This window comes from Chelonoidis abingdonii, chromosome 11 (assembly GCF_003597395.2).
Source record: "Chelonoidis abingdonii isolate Lonesome George chromosome 11, CheloAbing_2.0, whole genome shotgun sequence".
NCBI lineage: Eukaryota > Metazoa > Chordata > Testudines > Testudinidae > Chelonoidis > Chelonoidis abingdonii.
Genome location: NC_133779.1, coordinates 23370849 through 23389282, shown reverse-complemented (window position 1 = coordinate 23389282; position 18434 = coordinate 23370849). Strand labels below are relative to the sequence as shown.

Here is an 18434-nt window from a genome sequence, read left to right as displayed (position 1 = left end):
CAAGGGGTGTGTGTGTGTGTGTGTGTGTGAAATGGCTGCTCACCCCAGTGACTGGTCACAAGGGGTGTGTGTGTGTGGGAAGAGACAGGGGAAGTAATATCTTTTGTTGGACCAACTGTTGCTGGCGAGAGAGGCCTTCGAGCCGAGGGAGCTCCCCTGCGGTTAGCTAAGACGGAGATAAGTCACACACGTGATACCACCCAGGTCAGCGCCCACACGCTCCCTGCAGTGCAGACAGCAAGTCAAGCTACAAGGTCACAGTCGCCTTAAAAGCTGTGAACTCACTAGGGGCTGTGAGGCAGCTGTGCAAGCCAGCCGAGCTGGTGGGCCTGATGCACCAGGCGAGGTGGGGGGTTAGATTTGTGTTATCCTGAAGTATTAGGACTTTTTGTTGAACCCCGAAAGCTTGAAACCTCCCAAATCATGTTGTGCCAAAAAAATGTTGTGCTGTCTGTGGTTTTTTTTTAAAGATGTTTATATTTCAACAAAAAAAAAGTTGGAGTAAATGCTGACTGCAACCGTCATTCTGAACAAAAACAAAAAATCCAAATATTTCATTCTGAAAACGGCGAAACAAAATGCCCCTCTCTTTTCTTTTCTTTCTGATTTTGTTTTCAACCAAAAGTGGTTGAAATATTTTGGTTGACCCGAATCTGCGTTGTTCAGAGAAAACAACGGACACAGCGGAACCGCGCTCGAATCACAACAAACAGATTTCAAAATGTTTTTGTTTTCCACATTGCATTTCTATTGGAATTATATTCTATTTGTTTTATATTAGAATATAGAATGTATATTATACATTTTATAATATAGTATATTCTTATATATATTCTATATGTATATCTATATAATCGATATCGAATGTTTTGTATTAGAATAGTTTGACATTTCATTTCAATAATGCCAAAACATTAGAATAGAAAATTTGGACTGGAAGAGACCTCAGGAAGTATCTGCTCAAAGCAGGAGGACCAACCCCAATTAAATCACCCCAGCCAGGGCTTCGTCAAGCTGGGCCTTAAAAACCTCTAAAGAAGGAGATTCCACCACCTCCCTAGGGAACTCATTCCAGTGCTTTACCACCCTCCTAGTGAAAAAGTTTTTCCTAATATCCAACCTAGACCTCCCCCACTGCGACTTGAGACCATTGCTCCTTGTTCTGTCATCTGCCACCACTGAGAACAGCCGAGCTCCATCCTCTTTGCAACCCCCTTCAGGTAGTTGAGAGCAGCTATCAAATCCCCCCTCGCTCTTCTCTTCTGCAGACTAAATAACCCAGTTCCCTCAGCCTCTCCTCCTAAGTCATGTGCTCCAGCCCCCTAATCATTTTTGTTGCCCTCCACTGGACTCTCTCCAATTTTTACAAATCCTTCTTGTAGTGGATGGCCCAAAACTGGACATAGTTCTCCAGAGGAGGCCTCACAAGTGCCGAATCCCCCAATCTGTTGGCATTGCCCCTACTAATGCAGCCCAATATGCCGTTGGCCTTCTTGGCAACAAGGGCCCACTGCTGACTCATATCCAGCTTCTCGTCCATTGTAACCCCCAGGTCCTCTTGATATGATATAATATAATATAATAATATAATACCAGAATCTCAGAGTCTAAACAAAAGAAAACAAGATTCTCCAGTTTGAAGTTTGCAATTTTTCCCCATTGAAACGGACACGTTCCCACTAAGTAGGGGTCTAAAGGTTCCTGATTCAGCGCTGGCAGCACACCTGGACTTTCCCGATCTCTCTGCTCCCCCTGATCTACCACCAGCACCGATTAGGACACCCATGGTTTGTTTTTCTCCCCTTTGTGGCTGATAGTCACATCCCATCACTGAACAGGGCTTGTGGGATGGGCGAACTCAGAGCATCTTGCTGGAGCTGCGTGGGCTTTTATCCCCCCCCCCCCCGTTGATCGAAGCGTTTTGTTGCAAAGCCCGTTTGCTGTGTCATTTCCTGCCATACTTTTCAATAAGTGAAGGGTCTGCAGGATTCTCCCATAGACGTGGCTTGAATTCCCACAGGGTTTCTCTATGGACAATTTCCTCTGTGTTTTTCCGTCAGACAGAGCGTACTTTGCACCCTCAGGAGCCGTGAGAATGATAGCTGGCTCCCTGATGATGTGCTTAGCTTGTATCAGTGGGTTTTCATTGTGTTTCTAGCGGGAGCGGGAGCCCTCGCCCGCGGGGTTATGGGGCAGCGTTGCACCCTTGCTAATGTGCTTTGTTCGGTGGACCTCAGCAATCCCTCTAGCTAGGGAAGGGCTGGAAGCAAATGACTGCGGGGGTGTCCCTGGAAATGAAAAGTCGTTGCCCCTAAAAGGGACGTGGTTACGGCGGGCGTGATCTGTAGCAGGTGAACTCACTCTGGGTACGTCTGCACCGTGGTTAGACACCCGCCACTGGCCTGTGCCGGATGACTCGGGCTAAGGGGCTGTTTCATTGTGGTGCAGACAAGGGTGGTGCATGAAACTCCCCCACTCCTTTGGGGAGCCCCAGCCCCGCCCCTTCTGCCCAAGGCCCTACCCACCGGAGACCCAAGCACACTCCTCCCCCGTCCCCGGGGCCCACCCAGCCGTGCTTCTTGCCTTGGGTCCCAGGCCGCTGGCCAGCTGAGCCCCAGGCTCCAGGCTATCAGCCTCAGCTGAGCCCCCACTGGCTTCAGGGAAGAGAGGGAGTGTGGGCGGAGCCTCAGGCAGAGTGTGGGCGGGGCTTCAGAAGGAGTGAGGGCGGAGCCTCAGATGGAGTGTGGGCGGGGCCACAACCTGGGTTTGGGAAGGCCTATCCTGGCCTATTATACTGGCATTTATCAATGGGGCTACTTGATCTCAAGAAATAATCACCAGCCCAATGTCTAACTCAGACTCGGCAGGATCCAGGCAAGGCGCAAACACAGCAAAGGGCTCTCCGTGACTCATCCCACAGCCTCAAAGGCCTCAGCAGTCAGAATCTGAGCCCAAGGACCCAAGGACCTGGGGAACACACAGAGGCGTTTCAGGGTAGGAGATTTTAACAGGATCCCGTGGTTGGAAGCTGAAGCTGGACAAAGCCAGATTGGAACGAAGGAGCCAACTTTTAACACAGCGGGTAATTAACCATTGGGAAAGCTCCCCCAGACTGGTGGGAGGGATTCTCCAACATTGCGTTCATGAGAGAGGCCGAATGCAACCCAAATCTTTATTCCCGACAGCACTGGCTCCTGTCTCTGCCATGCGAGGAAGGACAAAGGGGAACAGGGAACATCGGAGGCTGAGGTTGGGCATTCATATGATGCCCGCAAATCGGGCCCGGCCTGTTACTGAAGAGGTGATATTAACAAGGGGCTGAGAAATTCCACCCCTCCGCCCCTTAGCCACAATCATTAATAGAAAGAGCACTTGATGGTTACCTATTCTGCTCATTCCCTCTGAAGCACCTGATATTGGCCACTGTTGGAAGACAGGACACTGGGGTGATGGACTTTTGGTCAGTGTGGCCGTTCTTATGTTCTTATGACTCAGAAGGGCTGGGTTTTTATTCCTGGCTTTGCTGGGTGACTTGAGCAAAAGTTTCTCCCCTCTCCCTGCCATGCCTCACTTTCCCCCATCTGTGAAATGGGGATAAGGCTTTGTGCTTTGAGATCTCCGGAGAAACCTTGGTGCTGGTGGAATCCCTGTTTGTTGGTGAGGTTCTGGAGGAGCCTGTAGGAGGCGTATGGGGGGGTCAACAGACTAACTCGCTTGAAGATGAAACTTGAAAAGTTTATGAGGGGCTGATATCATGGGGGTCACCTGTGATGATTTAGGAGGTTCCTTCCAGTCCTACACCCTTGTCAGGGGTGGTGAAAAAACATTGACCGAAAATCCATCTGTCTTGAAAACTTTTGATTGGGAACCCTCCCCTCTCAAATTTTAGTTTTTGAACTGATTTTTATATTTTCTACATCTTTTTTTTTTTTTCAGTTTGACACTGGGAAAAGGAAGAAACAAACAAACAACAAAGCAATCAGTGAAACACTGGAAAACAATCACTTGCCATTTTTCAAAGGCAATTTTATTTTAAGTTTGTTTTGGCCAAACTCCCCTCCCACCCTCCAAAGAAAAATACCCCCTGAAAATTTTTACTCTTAAAAAAAGACTGTTTTTTCATTTCAAAAAAGTTTTAAACAAATAAGCATAACATTCTACTGGCTCTACAATTTTTGGGACAGCCACTCTGACAGACAGAGATGTGGTGGGTGAGGTGGGGGAGGGAGAGCGAGCGAAAAGGAAGGTAACGGCAGATGGAAATGAAAGTTAAGACAGGAGGGGTAAGTAGGGTGACCAGACAGCAAATGTGAAAAATTGGGACGGGAGTAGGGGGGTAATAGGAGCCTATATAAGAAAAAGACCCAAAAAATCGGGACTGTCCCTATAAAATTGGGACATCTGGTCACCCTAGGAGTAAGGGAGACAGGAAACAAGGCCTCACCGCGTTTTGAACGGTTACTATCGGCATCCAAATCTTTCCACCGTGGCCAGTTGGGTTTGCAGCCGGAAATTTATTTCCCTAATGGCTTGGAATAGAGATGGGGGGAAAATGAGGCAAGTTGCAGGGTGCTGGAGCAGGGAGGAGGGGAGGACGGGGCAAAGGATGAGGGGTGTAAGGTTCTCATACACCCAGCAAAGTCCAAACTGCAGCCAGTGAGAAGTGACTGGGGCGGGGGTCGATAAACAGATTTGCCTTGTCAGAGCAAGTCCCAGGCCCTTGAAAGGCCCGTCTGGCTCTGGACGCTGGTTGGCCTAGTGGAGGCTCCGGTTGCGACTCAGAACACCTGGATTTTGGTCCCCACCCCTGGCCTGCTGGATAATGTCACGCAAGTCGGAAACAGCTGGATATTGGTGCTGGTCGTCACCAGATGGTTAGTGAAGCCAGGGGGCCTTGGTTTCCAGACACGATAACATAATAGGTGCCGAGCGTCCCAGCTGGGTTGGAGGTGACGCATTTCTAATCAAGAACGACACTGAGTTCTCCTCGTCTGGAGCGACACACAGACCCGAAACTCAGTGGACCCCGCTGGGCCCCAAACCTGCCTCTTTGTGAAGCTGATTTTACTGGGAGGGATTGCAATATGGGCTCTCATCTGGAAAGTACCAGCTAAGTGCGAAGGCCAAAGCCTTACTGGAGTCATTGGGGCCAGATCCCCACTGGTGACAATGGGCGTCTCTCCATTGGAGTCGGTGTGGCCAGATCCAAGCTGGTGTAAACTAGCCACAGCTCCATTAGGGTAAAAGGAGCGAGCTCCTATTAAAGCCCCACTGATTTATCCCAGCCCAGTGCCTGCCCCAAGGTCCCGAGCTGCCCCTAGGAGGCCTGGCTCTCTAGGTAGGCGCACAGCGCGTCCCTGATCTGGGCAGCTGCCCCGCCCACCTCCCCCTCCGCCTCCGGCGTCTTCTCGGGCTGCTCGAAGCTGGCGCCCAGACGCCGGGCTTCGGCCCCCCAGGCCTCGTCAAAGACCTCGTCCTTGCGCTCACAGATGTTGTGGAGGATGCAGCAGGCCGAGATGAGGCGGGGCAAGTTGTCCACCGCGCAGTCATTGCGCGTGGTCAAGCAGCGCCAGCGTCCCTTCAGCCTGGCCACGGCCTGTTCCACAGGCTGCCGACATCGGCTCAGGGCCTCGTTGAACCGTTCCTGGTCCCTGCCCGGCTCCCCGGGGTAGGGAGTCATGAGCCAGGGCAGGAGAGGGTAGGCCACGTCTCCCAGGACCACCATGGGCACAGATACCCCGTCAAGGTCCAACGTCTCCGGGGGAAAGAGCGCCCCCTCCTGGCCTTTCTTGAAGAGGGTGGATTTCCGCAGGATTCGGGCCTCATGGGCTTTCCCCGGCCAGCCAGTGCTGATGTTAGTGAAGTGGCCTCGGTGGTCCACCAGGACCTGCAGCGCCATGGAGTAGTAGCCTTTGCCATTGATGTACTCAGAGGCCTGGTGCGGTGGGCACTGGATGGGCATGTGGGTGAGGCCGAGGGCCCCGGCGCAGTTGGGGAAGCCCATCTCCCGGAAGCCGGCAGCAATCTCCCGAGCGTCGCCCACCTCGATGGCCCGGCGTAGCAGCACCCGCTGGATGGCCCGGCACACCTCCAGCACCACCGCGCCGGCTGTGGAGCGCCCCACCCCAAACTGGTTGCCCACCGAGCGGTAGCAGTCGGAGGTGGCCAGCTTCCACAGGGTGATGGCCACCCGCTTCTCCACGCTGAGCGGGATCCGCATGCGGGTGCGCTGGCGCTGGAGGGCGGGCGCCAGCTCGGCACACAGCCCCACGAAGGTGGCCTTGCGCATCCGGAAGTTCTGTAGCCACTGCTGGTCGGCCCACGTCTCCAGCACGGTCCTGTCCCACCACTCGGTGCTGCGGGGCCGGACCCACGGGCGACGGCCGGCCGGGCGCTGGCGGGGCCGGGGCACCGGGGCGTTGGCCCGGCCCTCCTCGGGCAACTCAGTCCCCGACTCCTCCTCCTCCTCGTCTTCCTCCTCCGCCTCCTTCAGCCGTCTCTCCAGAGCTTGCAGGAAGGCCCAGCCCCTGCGGGCCGAGGCCGCTGCAGAGGCCTCGCTGCGGGCACGCAGGTACCCCATCATGAGGGTGCCCGTCTGCATCAGGGAGAGGATCACCGCATCCCTCCGGGAGGCCTCCATGCCGGGGAGGGGGGAGGCCAGCCTGCAAGTGCCAGGGGGCGGCTTGGGCTTGCTTCGGCTCCCCTCCTGCCTCCCTAGGCCCGGAACCAGAGATCTCCCACAATCCCGAGCTCCGAAGCTGCCCCACAATGCAGCAGCCTTGGGAACCTTGCCAGCAGGCAGGGCTTTAGCCGAACGCCACACATGCCGTTGGATGGAGCCACACAGCCCCGGTGTGGACACTTGGCAGAACTACACCGGGACCAGGCCTGATTATTAAGGGCTTGGTCTTATGTGTTCACTGAAGGATCCTTGATCCGGTGGACAAGGATCTGCTGAGATCCGACGGCCAGAAGGTGGAAAGAGACCAATTCACACTGGAAAGGAAGGGGCAAATTTTTCCCAGCGAGTGGAAGGCACAGTTGGAACAGCAGACTGAGGCCTGTGAGCGATTCTCCCAGCCCTGGCATTTTATCTAGTCCGGGCGAGGATGTGTTCATTGTTGGGTTTTTCTCCGCGAAAGGCTGCTCTCGGTTCCCAACAGAATTAAAATTCAGGCAGGAATGTGTTTACATGAGGTCGGACTGTATGGTCCATTCTTGCCATATCCCTGAACCTGCAATCGCGCAGCATCCATGGTTCAAAAATGGTTAATTTTCGTCCTCCGCTAGCCCGAATAACCTTCCTTACTCTTTTATTGCAAAGCAATGCATTACTTACTGTCCCTTCCTCCCTTCTTCGTATATGAAATAATTATTTTAAATGGGCCATCAGAGGAATTATTTTTTTATATATTGTCCTCTACCACAGGCAGTACAAGCCTAGCGAAGAGAAATTATCAGCAGTGAGAGTATTCCAGCTGGTGTTATCCTAACCGAATTTGCAGCAGTTTCAGTCCCCTCTTCTCTGTGGTCTTCTGAGGGCCGCAGAGACATACTCGCCCGTGGGTCTGGTTCTGCTTCCTGAATAGCGGTCTTTCGGATAGTGGACGGGAAGGGGAACATAAGGCGACAAAATAATATCAGGCCGAACATCTCCAGAACAAGAGAGAGGCCCAGAGAATCCCTGACGTTTTATTCATGGCTTGTGCTCTCTAATATAGAGCAGAGTGTGGAAATTCTCTTCCTTGAGAAGTTTAAGGACAGGCTTGACAAACGCTCTGGCTGGATGATTATGTTGGGGCTTGATCCTGTTTGAGCAAGGTTGGAGGTAAGGATGACCAAACCTCCTGGTCCTTTCCAACCCTGATATTCTTGAGTCTATAACCAGAGGGGTCAAACTGAAGGTGGCCCGCGGGACCCTCTCCGGCCCTGAGCTCCTGCCCAGGAGGCTTGCCCCCCGGCCCCTCCCCTGTTGTTCTCCTCCCCGGAGGCTCCAGCTCACCCTGCCCAGCCGCGTCAAGCTCGCGGCCAGGCGAGCGCAGCAGCTGCAGAGCTGAGGGCTATGAACTCGGTGTCTGAGCTGCATCGGTGGCGGGTTGGCCTCCAGCCGGCAGCAGCGGAGCGCCTGAACCCGGTGCTCTTGCTAGCACGGGGTGGGGTTGCTCCCAGCCTGCCAGCGGCGGCTGTAGTGCCACCGCCCACCGGAGCTCCACGCGCGCAATACTGGGCAGGGAGTGTGGGGTGGATGAGGGCAGGGGTTGGGGGGTGGTGGGTAGGGGTGGTGGCTAGGATTGAAAGGGTTCGAGGAGGGGGTATAGGGTAAAGGGGCTAGGGTCTGGGGGGCAGTCAAGGAAGGAGAGGGGAGTTGATTACGCAGCAAGGAGCAGTTCACGAGGCCGGGATCTGGGACAGTCAGGGGACAGGAGAAGGTGGAGGTGGTGATGGTGCGGGGTCCCCGGGGCAATCAGGAAGGAGGCGGTGGATGGGTGCGGAGATGGCCATAGGCGGGGTCTAGGGGGCGTCAGGAAAGAGGGGTGGATAGGCAGGGTCCTGGGAGAGCAATCAGGAAGAAGAAGGGTGGGGGCCACAGTGGGGGGCAGGTTAGGGCAAGGGCATCCAGGGGTGGTCAGGGGACAAGCAGCAGGGAGGGTGGATGGGGCAGGGGTCAGGCTGTCCAGGGGGCGAGAAGTGGGGGGGGGGGGCAAAAATTTTTCAGATTTAGGCCAGGCTTTGGCCAATGTCAGCTGAAGTACCTCTAGGAATGTCCCACTTCCCAGGCCAATCCCCCCGAGCTCTCGGCATAGGTTGACAATGTGATTAAATGAACCAAACTGCATGAGTGATCAGCTATAATTTGGGGTGAGTTTCTGATCAGTGCGAGCAAGGAGAATCTTGGAGAGATTAAAATATTTCTCACTCAAGTTGAGGCTGTAATGCCACTTGACTTACCAAGTAATTAGCTCAGGCTCTCTGCAAACTCAGGCAACGTCGCTGTGTCAATTACAGTTGGGGCAGCTCCCCCCCTCACAGCGATGGGTTCAGGCTCTTGGCAGACCCAGGCAGTGCCACTGTGTCAGTTACACTTGGGTCCCATTTGCAAGATTTCCTTTGTATCAGCAGAACCTAGAAATGGTCCTTTTCCTTTTTAAACTACAAGCTGAAATTCCAGGCAAGAGTGACGGAGAAAAATACCCTGAAAGAAATCAGCTGGGAGAGCAGGAGACTCATGCTCTAAAGAGCCGCAAGCCAATCCTGGGGTGCAGCAAAACATTTTGATCTCCGATGAAGCATCTGCTCCCAATCTTTTTCGAGCTGAGATTAATTTACTTCATTCTAGTACAAGGTTCATTTTCCTCCTGCCCTGCTGGGCGACAGGTCACGTCTGCCCCATGCCTCAGTTTCCCCAGCTGTGAAACAGGGACATTGCTACTGACCTCCTTTGTAACGTGCTTTGAGATCGGGCTGATGAAAAGCGCTAGCTAAGAGGTAGGGCTTATTAACATGAGCAGCAAGAATTGTTACTGAGCTTCTATATTGCCCCCCCACGCCCCATCCCACCCAGAAAAAGACCCAATTGGACTAGAGGGGGTGCTGAAAATGAAGAGACTCCTCTATGAAGACAGACTAGGCCAGGTGCAACGCCTAGATGATTTAGGAGCCTACGTCTCACTTTCCAAAGCCCAAACCCCATTGGCTTTCGCCATGGGAAGGAGCAAGGAGTGGGCAACCATGGCCTAGTGGTCAAAGCCAGCATCCAGGAACAAGACCCGGAGCCGGGAACCAGAGCCAAAGGTCAGGGCTGGAGCCAGATACCAGGCCGAAAGCTTAAAGATTTTGAATCAAAAATAAGATCCTACTGAGATTTGAACTCAGATTCCAGGATTCAAAGCCCTGAGTGCTGCCTATTACACCATGGAACCTGCTGTAGTAAAGTCTTTTCAGCAAGTGAGGGTCAACTAACCCACCTAGCTACATCCTCTTGACAAATAGATTTCCCATCTGGAGAGAGTGGGCCAAGACTTAGAGAAACAAAAAGAGCTTCTCCTGTCCCAAATGGGGAGGAGGAACCAACATCTCAAAGTGGGTCGCAAACAAGCAAAAAGTCATTGTGGGGCAGCTGAAATGAAACCCTGTCCTGGAGGCGTTTCTGGAAGACGCTTGAGCCCAAGCCAAGCCGTTGCGCTCAATACGCTGACTGGCGCAGGCTGTAGAGGAACTCAGAGTAGATGATTTAATGGTCCTGTTTGGGTTTGCCCTTTATAAATCAATGGAGCCTCCTCCCAAAGGTTAGCAAGTGCCTTTTTTTGGGACATGAAAACTGCCAGAATCACGGGACTCCGAGAGCTGAGGCTTTACGGAAAACATCAAATATCGTGACATTAAATGGGACCAGGAGAGCTGGTGATGCTGGGTGATGGATGGAGGGACTCACAATACAGCCACCGAGAATTTCCTCTTTCCCCCACGTTCAGCGTGCTTGATGGGCCCAGGCCGGAGGTGTCCGGCTTTAGAGCATGAAACAGAGACAATAACTGGGGCTAGCCTTGTATTTGTGTGACCGTAGGGGAGCCCTGCCTTGGGGCTAAAGGGGTTTGAAAAGGTTTTTGCCAAAACCAGACATTTTTTTCAGCGTGTCAGTGGCTAAGAGAAAATCGCTCCTAGCACGGCTTAGTTCTGCTCATGGATCTCTGCGCTCTTCCTCCGCCCTTTGCCAGGTGCCCAGGAACAATTCCCTGCACGAAAGAAAGAGGAACAGAATGCAACTGCCGCGTGCGTCTTCAAACAGACGTGTGGCTGCTGCATTTTTCCCCTGGGTGCAAATCTTTGGTTTGTTTGCTGCAGGGGGTGGACGGTGGGCAAGGAATCAAGCGACGAGATTTGTAGGCCCCTTGTTTCATATGTTGCTCCCAGCCTGAGTAATAATGATGGATAATTAGATTGGCTGGCGAAATAAATGAACAAACAGAAAAAGAATCAGTGGCACGGAAACGCTTTTTGGTTTTCATTACAAACTTTCTTCAATTTTTTTTTGCATTTTTGTCAAAAACTTGCTTTTTCCACAGCAAAATCAACTCCCCCAAATCATCCAAAAAATAGGAATTTTTCTGCCCACTTGTGCGCCATCCGTTCCCACTGAAAAAAACATTTTGATGGACATTTTTTTTTTTTGACTGGCTCTATTTATTGTGATGACTGCAACAGCTGATTGCAAAATGTCCACGTAATTCATTATTATTAAAAATGCCTAATAATTAATATAATTTGAAGTGATAATAACACTGCAGTGTCAACAGGGACTACAACAAAGAAGATGGAGCTCAGCTGTGGCAGATGACAGAACAAGGAGCAATGGTCTCACGTTGCAGTGGGGGAGGTTTAGGTTGGATATTAGGAAAAACGTTTTCCCTAGGAGGGTGGTGAAGCACGGAAATGGGTTACCTAGGGAGGTGGTGGAATCTCCTTCCTTAGAGGTTTTTAAGGTCAGGCTTGACAAAGCCTTGGCTGGGATGATTTAGTTGGGGTTGGTCCTGCTTTGAGCAGGGGGTTGGACTAGACTCATCAGCTGGTCTCATTTTCTCTTGCCTTCTCCATCTTTATGTTCTCTGGTTCCCTTCCCCTGGCTAGTTTCTAATGACTGTTAATTCAAATGAAAAGTCTTACTCTTTATAATGCTTCCTTCAGAAATACGGAGGGTCCATTTTTGAATTTTCTTAATGAAAAAAAATTCATGCTTTGGGAATTCCCCCCCGCTTTGCATGGACTTGAAGAGCAGGAGGGAAACGTAAGAAGAGCTCTGAGGAATCTACCAATTTGCCAGGTTTTTAACCCAAAAAAAGGCACAGTTAAGGTCCCACGGAGATTTGAACTCAGATCACTGGATTCAGAGTCCAGAGTGCTAACCATTACACCATAGAACCAATACAATACCAAATCTTCCATCATGAACAATTTCCAAATACTGTGGTCACATCTGGCTTCCAATGCAGTGAGTTGACATATTTAACCAACACCCGGTTCACCTGGAGCAGGGTTTCTCCAACTTTCTTTGGCTGGGATCCCCTTTGAAAATAGTTCAGGCTGTGACGACCCCTCCAGAAAGTAACAACCCACCCACATCAGGCGACTATTCTATGCTGCTGCTGACGGCAGCACTGCCTTCGGAGCCAGGTGCCTTGCCAGCAGCTGCCACTCTCATGACCCCCCACCCCAGTCTTCTTGCGGCCCCCTTTTGGATCAAAACCCCCAATTTGAGAAACACTGATCTAGAGTTACAATCGTGTGTGTTTGTGTGTCTCTTTCACCACATTGCCTGATGATATTTTGGTAACAAATTTCAATACAGCAGGGATTTTTCCTCCTGAACGTTTCTTACCTTCCATTTTATCCCTCTAAGTTTATCTTAAACCCCCCTCCCTCTCCCCCAAAACCCAGTGCATTTATTTTTCGGAATGATTTAGAAATCCACAGAACCTGGAGGGACAGAGTTGTGGATCCCAGGAATTGGGGGAGATGTTACCTGTTCCCCCAAATGTGGCTTGCATAGAAGCAGCTCCGTGCGCAGAAATGCAGAGCTGCTCATTAGCGCTGGATGGAAATAAATAAATACATAAATTCCCTCCCCCTGCCCCCTCCAAAGAAAATAAAAACAAAACATTTTCACTTCTTCAGTGGAAGCCCCCAAATCATCGACAAAAAATATTCAATGCTCCCCCCACCCCAGGCCCTAAATACAGAACACGCAAAATGTTCATCAAAATCTTACCCTAAAACTCGTGTTTGGTAGCTGGCTTTTTTTGTTTGAATAACCTCCTCCTTGCCCCCACCTACGCAGGAGTGGCGCCAGGGTTTTTGGCGGCCTAGGCGGGGGTCCTTCCGCGTCCCCGGTCTTTGGGGCACTTCGGCGGCGGGTCCCGGAGCGAGGGAAGGACCCGCCACAGAATTGCCGCTGCCGACCCAGAGCGCGGAAGGACCCCCCGCCGCCGAATTGCCGCCGAGGGCTGCAAATTGCCGCCCCCCCAAATCCTGGTGCCGTAGCGGTCGCCTAAATGGAAGCGCTGGTCCTGCACCTACCAAATGCACACGCAAAAACCCACCAATGGACAGACCAAAAAGCCCCCCTCCGAACCAAACACCAACTCCCCTCCCGCAAAGTTATTGGCTTTTCACCCCCTCCAATGAAAGTTTGAAACATTTCACTGAAAACTTTCCCCCCAAATCTCCAGCTTGTCAATAAAAGGTACCGCTGTGATCATGTATTCCGACCTCCTGTATAATGCGGGCCGGAGAACAGGCCCCAGAATAATTCCTAGCGCGAAGCTTTTAGAAAACCAGCCAATCTTAATGGAAGATTTGTCAGTGGTGGAGAATCCCCCACGGCCCCTGGAAATCCGTGGTTCGTTATTCTCACTGCTAAAAACGTATGCCTTATTCCTGTCTGAATTTGTGTAGTGACAACGTTCAGCCGTTTGATTGTGATAGATCTTTGCCTGCTAGACTGAAGAGCCCATTATGAAATATTCGTAGATACTTATAGAGAGATTTGTAGATTTATAGACTGTCTCCAGGGCAAGAAGCTCACACGGCTTCACCTCCTGGGTCTCTCCTTGGAGCATTCAGCATATGCCCCTCCGTGCGCTTCCCACAGCGAGCCTGCCCCAGCGGGGTCCTGGGGAAGCCACTGGGTCCTGCACCCCCACTTTGCAGTCAGATATGACTCTCAGCCAGCCAGTAAAACAGATTTATTCGATGACAGGAACACGGGCTAAAACAGAGCTTGTAGGTACAGCGAATGGGACCCCTCAGCCAGGTCCATTCTGGGGGGCAGTGAGCCAGACCCCCACGTCTCCACTTCCTTCCTTGTCCCCAGCCAGCTTCAGACTGAACCCCCCCCCCCAGCCTTTCCTCTCTGCTCAGCCCCTTTCCCGGGCCAGGAGGTCACCTGACCTCTTTGCTCTCCAACACCTTCAGTTGGCACCTTTGCAGAGAAGGGGCCCAGGCCATCAGTTGCCAGGAGACAGAGTGCCAGGAATTTAGGTGCACTGGCCCTTTGCTCTGCAGCAATCACACACCCTTATCCCACCACCTAGATACTTAAGAACTGCCTAGGGGAAACTGAGGCACCAACACAGTACTCAGAGAAAACATTAAGAACATTCCCAGTTCGTCACAGCCACCCCTTAACCTTCTCTGTGTTAAGCGAAATAGACTCTCTGAGTCTATCACGACAAGGCCGACTTTCTAGCCCTTTAATCCAGGGGTTCTCAGGGATTATTATGTGGGGCTCACGAGCCGCCCAGGTCTGAAGGCAGCGCTGCCGCCAGCAGCAGCACAGAAGTAAGGGTGGCAACGGGGTGCGAAGTCCGCTGTGAAAAGCGATGTTGGCAAAGCTCCTTCCCACCCCCGGTATTAAACAGTAACTATTAAAAAAAACCCTTTTCTGCTTATAACAAGAATTCAATCAAAGTGTCTTTTAATCTTAATTTAAAAGCGGTGAGAAAAGGGTTAGAAACTTAACGTGAGAAATAATGTTAAATAGAACGATTGGCTGGAAAATAGCCCCAAATTGCAGACAGGTTGCATTGAGATTTGACAACAGATGTAACCATTGCAAAAGCTTTCTTGACCATTAGAACGTCAGCCTAACCCCTTGGATCAGGGCCACCAGACCACGGCCCTTTAAGGAGGTACATGGGTGATGTTATCGACGTGAACTGTGACCGTATAGATCATTGTTGCAACCAAGGTCATATAGTGGCACCAAATATTGTACAACGGTGGTCGTGCGAGGTGTCTCTGGAAAGGTTATGGTTTGCTGGTTATGATTATGATGTCTGTATGCATGTGTCATTGGGTGACACCCCAGATAAGCTGCTGTCAGCTCTGCCTGGCCTGCTTGGTGGCCCATTAAGGACCATCAGCTGTACAAGTGACCCATTGAGAGAAGGCAGATGCACCTTGGACTCAGCAAAGCATGCAGGGACAGAACTCTAAGGTCTTTCCGTGCCATGTGCTGGGTGGCTTGTCGTTGGAACAAAGAAAGCAGAGGCCACATGGCAAGAGACTATAAAAGGCTGCTGCATCCCCTCCATCTTGTCTTCAATCCTGCTTCTTATTTTGGGAGGAACCTTGCTACCAACTGAAGCTCTGAAGAAAGGACTCAATGACCCATCCCAGCTGTGGATGGACTCCAGAGACTCAGTTTGAACCTGCAGCTTCTTCCGTCACTGCTATAAGCCTGAACCAAGAACTTTGCCATTACTGGATGTAATTGACTCCATTTAACCACTTCTAGCTCTCATCTAGATCTTTTTCCTTTTAGGAATAAACTTTTAGATGCTAAAGGATTGGCAACGGCGTGATTTGTGGGTAAGATCTGACTTGTATATTGACCTGGGTCTGGGGCTTGGTCCTTTGGGGTTGAGGGAACCTTTTTTCTTTCACGGGGTGAAGAGGGGCGAGCACTCGCTCCAGTCTGGAAGGGGCTGGAAAGGCCCTGCAGAGGGCAAGGTAAAACCCCGGCTGATTGGGGGAAGTGGCTGCAGCTGAGGCCACACCCCAATCTAAGAATCTGGGCCTTATAAGGTGGCCAGGGAAGCTAGAGGGACAGTCTCTCCCTGACTGGAGATGGGCTTGGCTGCTGGGAACTCCCCTGGGGGAGCTAGTGTGAGGCAGGGCTGAGAAAGGGCTAAGGAGCTGGGAAGCCGTAGGCCAGCACCTCCCCAGGCTGCAGGGCCTGGTCCTGGGCCCACCTAGATATTGGGCTTGCAGAGGAGCAGCCTGAGGGTGGGTGAAGGTAGCCAGTCTATCCCCCCTTTGCCTGTGATGAGTGGCAGCTACTGCAGTCTGCCCCAATCAGGGCTGGCTCTAACTTTTTGCTGTCCCAAGCAAAAGGAGCACTGCCCAGCAGTACCCCGCACCCTGATGAAACCCCCACCTCCCCGAGCGCCATGCAAGCCCCCACCCTCCCAGCATGGTGCTGCCAGAAGCCTCTGCCCGCCCCAAGCGCCATGCTGCCAAGCCCCCGAACGCTGACGCTGCCTGAAGCCCCCGCTCGAATGCTGCCCAGCCCCCCAGTTGGTGTGCCAAGCTGCCCCGATCCAAACCCCTTGAGTGCCTGCCTGGCCTCAGTGAATGGGGGTCTAGATTAGTAACTGAGAAGTAGCCAAAATGAGGTGGGGTGGCTAGTGCGGTGGGGGTTCCCTGGGGGAGGGGACAACCCGAGAAAGGAGTTCACTGCTGGCGGGAGCACCAGTTATAAGGGCACAAATGTCTGGGGAGGACATGGGGGCAGAGAACAGGTGGATTCACTAGCTGCAGGGCGCTCCGGTAGCTAGGACAGCTAATTCCCGGAAGTCACCGCAGGAGGCCCGCCGGGTGAGGTCTGCACTTCTGCGGGGTGTTCGATTTACAGACCACTCGTCCCCATAACGAGCAGGCGTCTGGTGTGGGAATATGAAAAGGGAGTGTTCGAGAGGATATTGCCCCTGTGGACTGTTGGTCAGCCAGTGGGTGCCAACAAAAGTAACTTAGAGGTGAGAAACCCCAGCTTTGGCTCTCACTGCCCTGTGAAGCAATTTGTCCTGAAATTGATACTCAGTCGGTCCCTTGCAGACAGCTCGTTAAAAGATGGAAACGGGGGTGGTTTGCCGGCCGTCGATTTCTCTGCTTTCTGCTTGGTTCCCTCGAGAAGACTCATTTGCTCCCCTGTTCGCTGTGCAGGGGATCTGAGGTGGAGCTGTTTGAAGGGGGGGGTGAAAAAGGGGGTCTCAGGGTGGGCTAGGATGCAGTTGAAGGAAGCCCTGGATCTGTGCCCTGCAACCTTCAAGACCCTCCCGTGCCCTGCATGGTCAACCTATTCCTGCTCCAGTGAGATGCCTTTTTTTCAGCTCGTGGGGGGAGGATGGTGCATCTGGCCTCTTCGCATCCCTTCTTGGTGCATCCTTCAGCGTTTCTTTGGCGCTGTCTCAGCTATTTGCCGGCTACAGTCATCTCCTCCCACCTCGGTTGAAAATGCAGCGCTTCTGGGGGTGGGTATTGGGGCGTAAGACCCTTCGCCGGCACTGAGATGCAGCCACCTCTGGGGCAGGCGCATCTGTTACCCAGGGACCCCTGGCCCTGGCTGAGATGCCACGCACTCTCGGGCGGGGCGGCCGTTACTAGGGACCCTTGCGGAGCTGAATGCAGCCACTCAGGGGCGGGGTGGCTGCTTATCCAGGACCTCTCACCCGGTGCAGAGATTGCAGCCACCCCTGGGGCGGGGCGGCTGGTTACTCAGCGACCCTGTCCTGGCGCTGGATGCACCCACAATATAGCGGATGTGTACCCAGGACCCTCTGCACGGGTGTGAGATGAGCCACCTCTGGGCAAGGGCAGCTGGTTACCACAGGGACTCTCACGAGGCAGGAGATACACATCAACATGAGCGGGGTGGCTGTATCGGTCCCTGTGACTGGCAGCGCACCTAGTGCCATTCCCGGACACTCGACCGATGCGCTCGCAGATGGCAGACTTCCACCTCTGAGATGCGCTGGGCGGGCGTGGTTTTCCAGAAGACCCCTCACCAGCGCTGGTGCAGCACCTGACACCATGGGGTCCATGATGCTCAGTTAGGTCTGTGTAGCACCTGGCACAAGGGGGGGACCTCCAGCTGCTACAGTAACGCAAATAATTATACAATTCTGCCCCTTCCTCCCCTGAGCATCGCTCAGGCAGGATGAGGCTTTACCCTGGGCAACTGTTGCATTCCTTTCAGGTGGTAACCACCCATCGAAGACACTGACACTAGGAGCCTGCCTGCTAACCATGGGGGGCAGAGAGGGGACACTTGTGAATTCAATTTGGCACCAGGCGACTTTGGAGATTGGAGAGAAAAATCTTCCGCAATTGCGAAAGTCAGGGAATTGGGGGGCATGGCTAAGTTTCAGAGGGGCAGGAGGCAGGAGGAGTTGCAGGACCAGAGAGGGCGAGGGCTGGGGGGAGGGATGGGGTGCAGGGGCTGGGGTGGGCTGGGCGTGGGTGCGGGGAGGGTGGGAGTGGATATCTTCTGACGTGTGTGAGTGTGGATTAGTGGTGGGGTGCGGGGTGCAGGGAGCTGGGATGGTTGGCGGAGAGTGCTGGGGAGGATGGAGACTGGATGGGGTGCGGGGTGCGGGGAGCTGGGATGGGCGGAGGGGGCGGGAGGTGGGATGGAGAGCTGGGATGGGTGCGGTTGCAGGGAGCTGGGATGGGGCGGAGGGGCGGGGGGACGGAATGGAGAGCTGGGATGGTGCAGATTGGAATGTTAGTACGGGGGCTGGGGAGGATGGGGAGCAGGGGACAGGTGGGATGCAGGGAGAAGCTGGATGAGTGTAATGTGTGAAGGGAAGGATGATTGGGGAGCGGAGGGGTGCACGGGGGTCTAGGGTATGAGTGTAATGGGTGAAGATAGGAGGTTG

General features: G+C 53.0%; 1 protein-coding gene and 1 non-coding gene across 2 annotated transcripts in view; one reads left to right on the top strand and one right to left on the bottom strand.

Moving 5' to 3' along the window:
* The window catches only part of PER1 (period circadian regulator 1), a 370577-nt gene that overhangs the window by 109276 nt on the left and 242867 nt on the right, over positions 1–18434 (top strand). The window lies entirely within an intron of this gene.
* On the bottom strand, positions 11847–11918 carry TRNAQ-CUG (transfer RNA glutamine (anticodon CUG)). The gene has a single exon. It is a non-coding gene; the product is annotated as a tRNA-Gln (tRNA).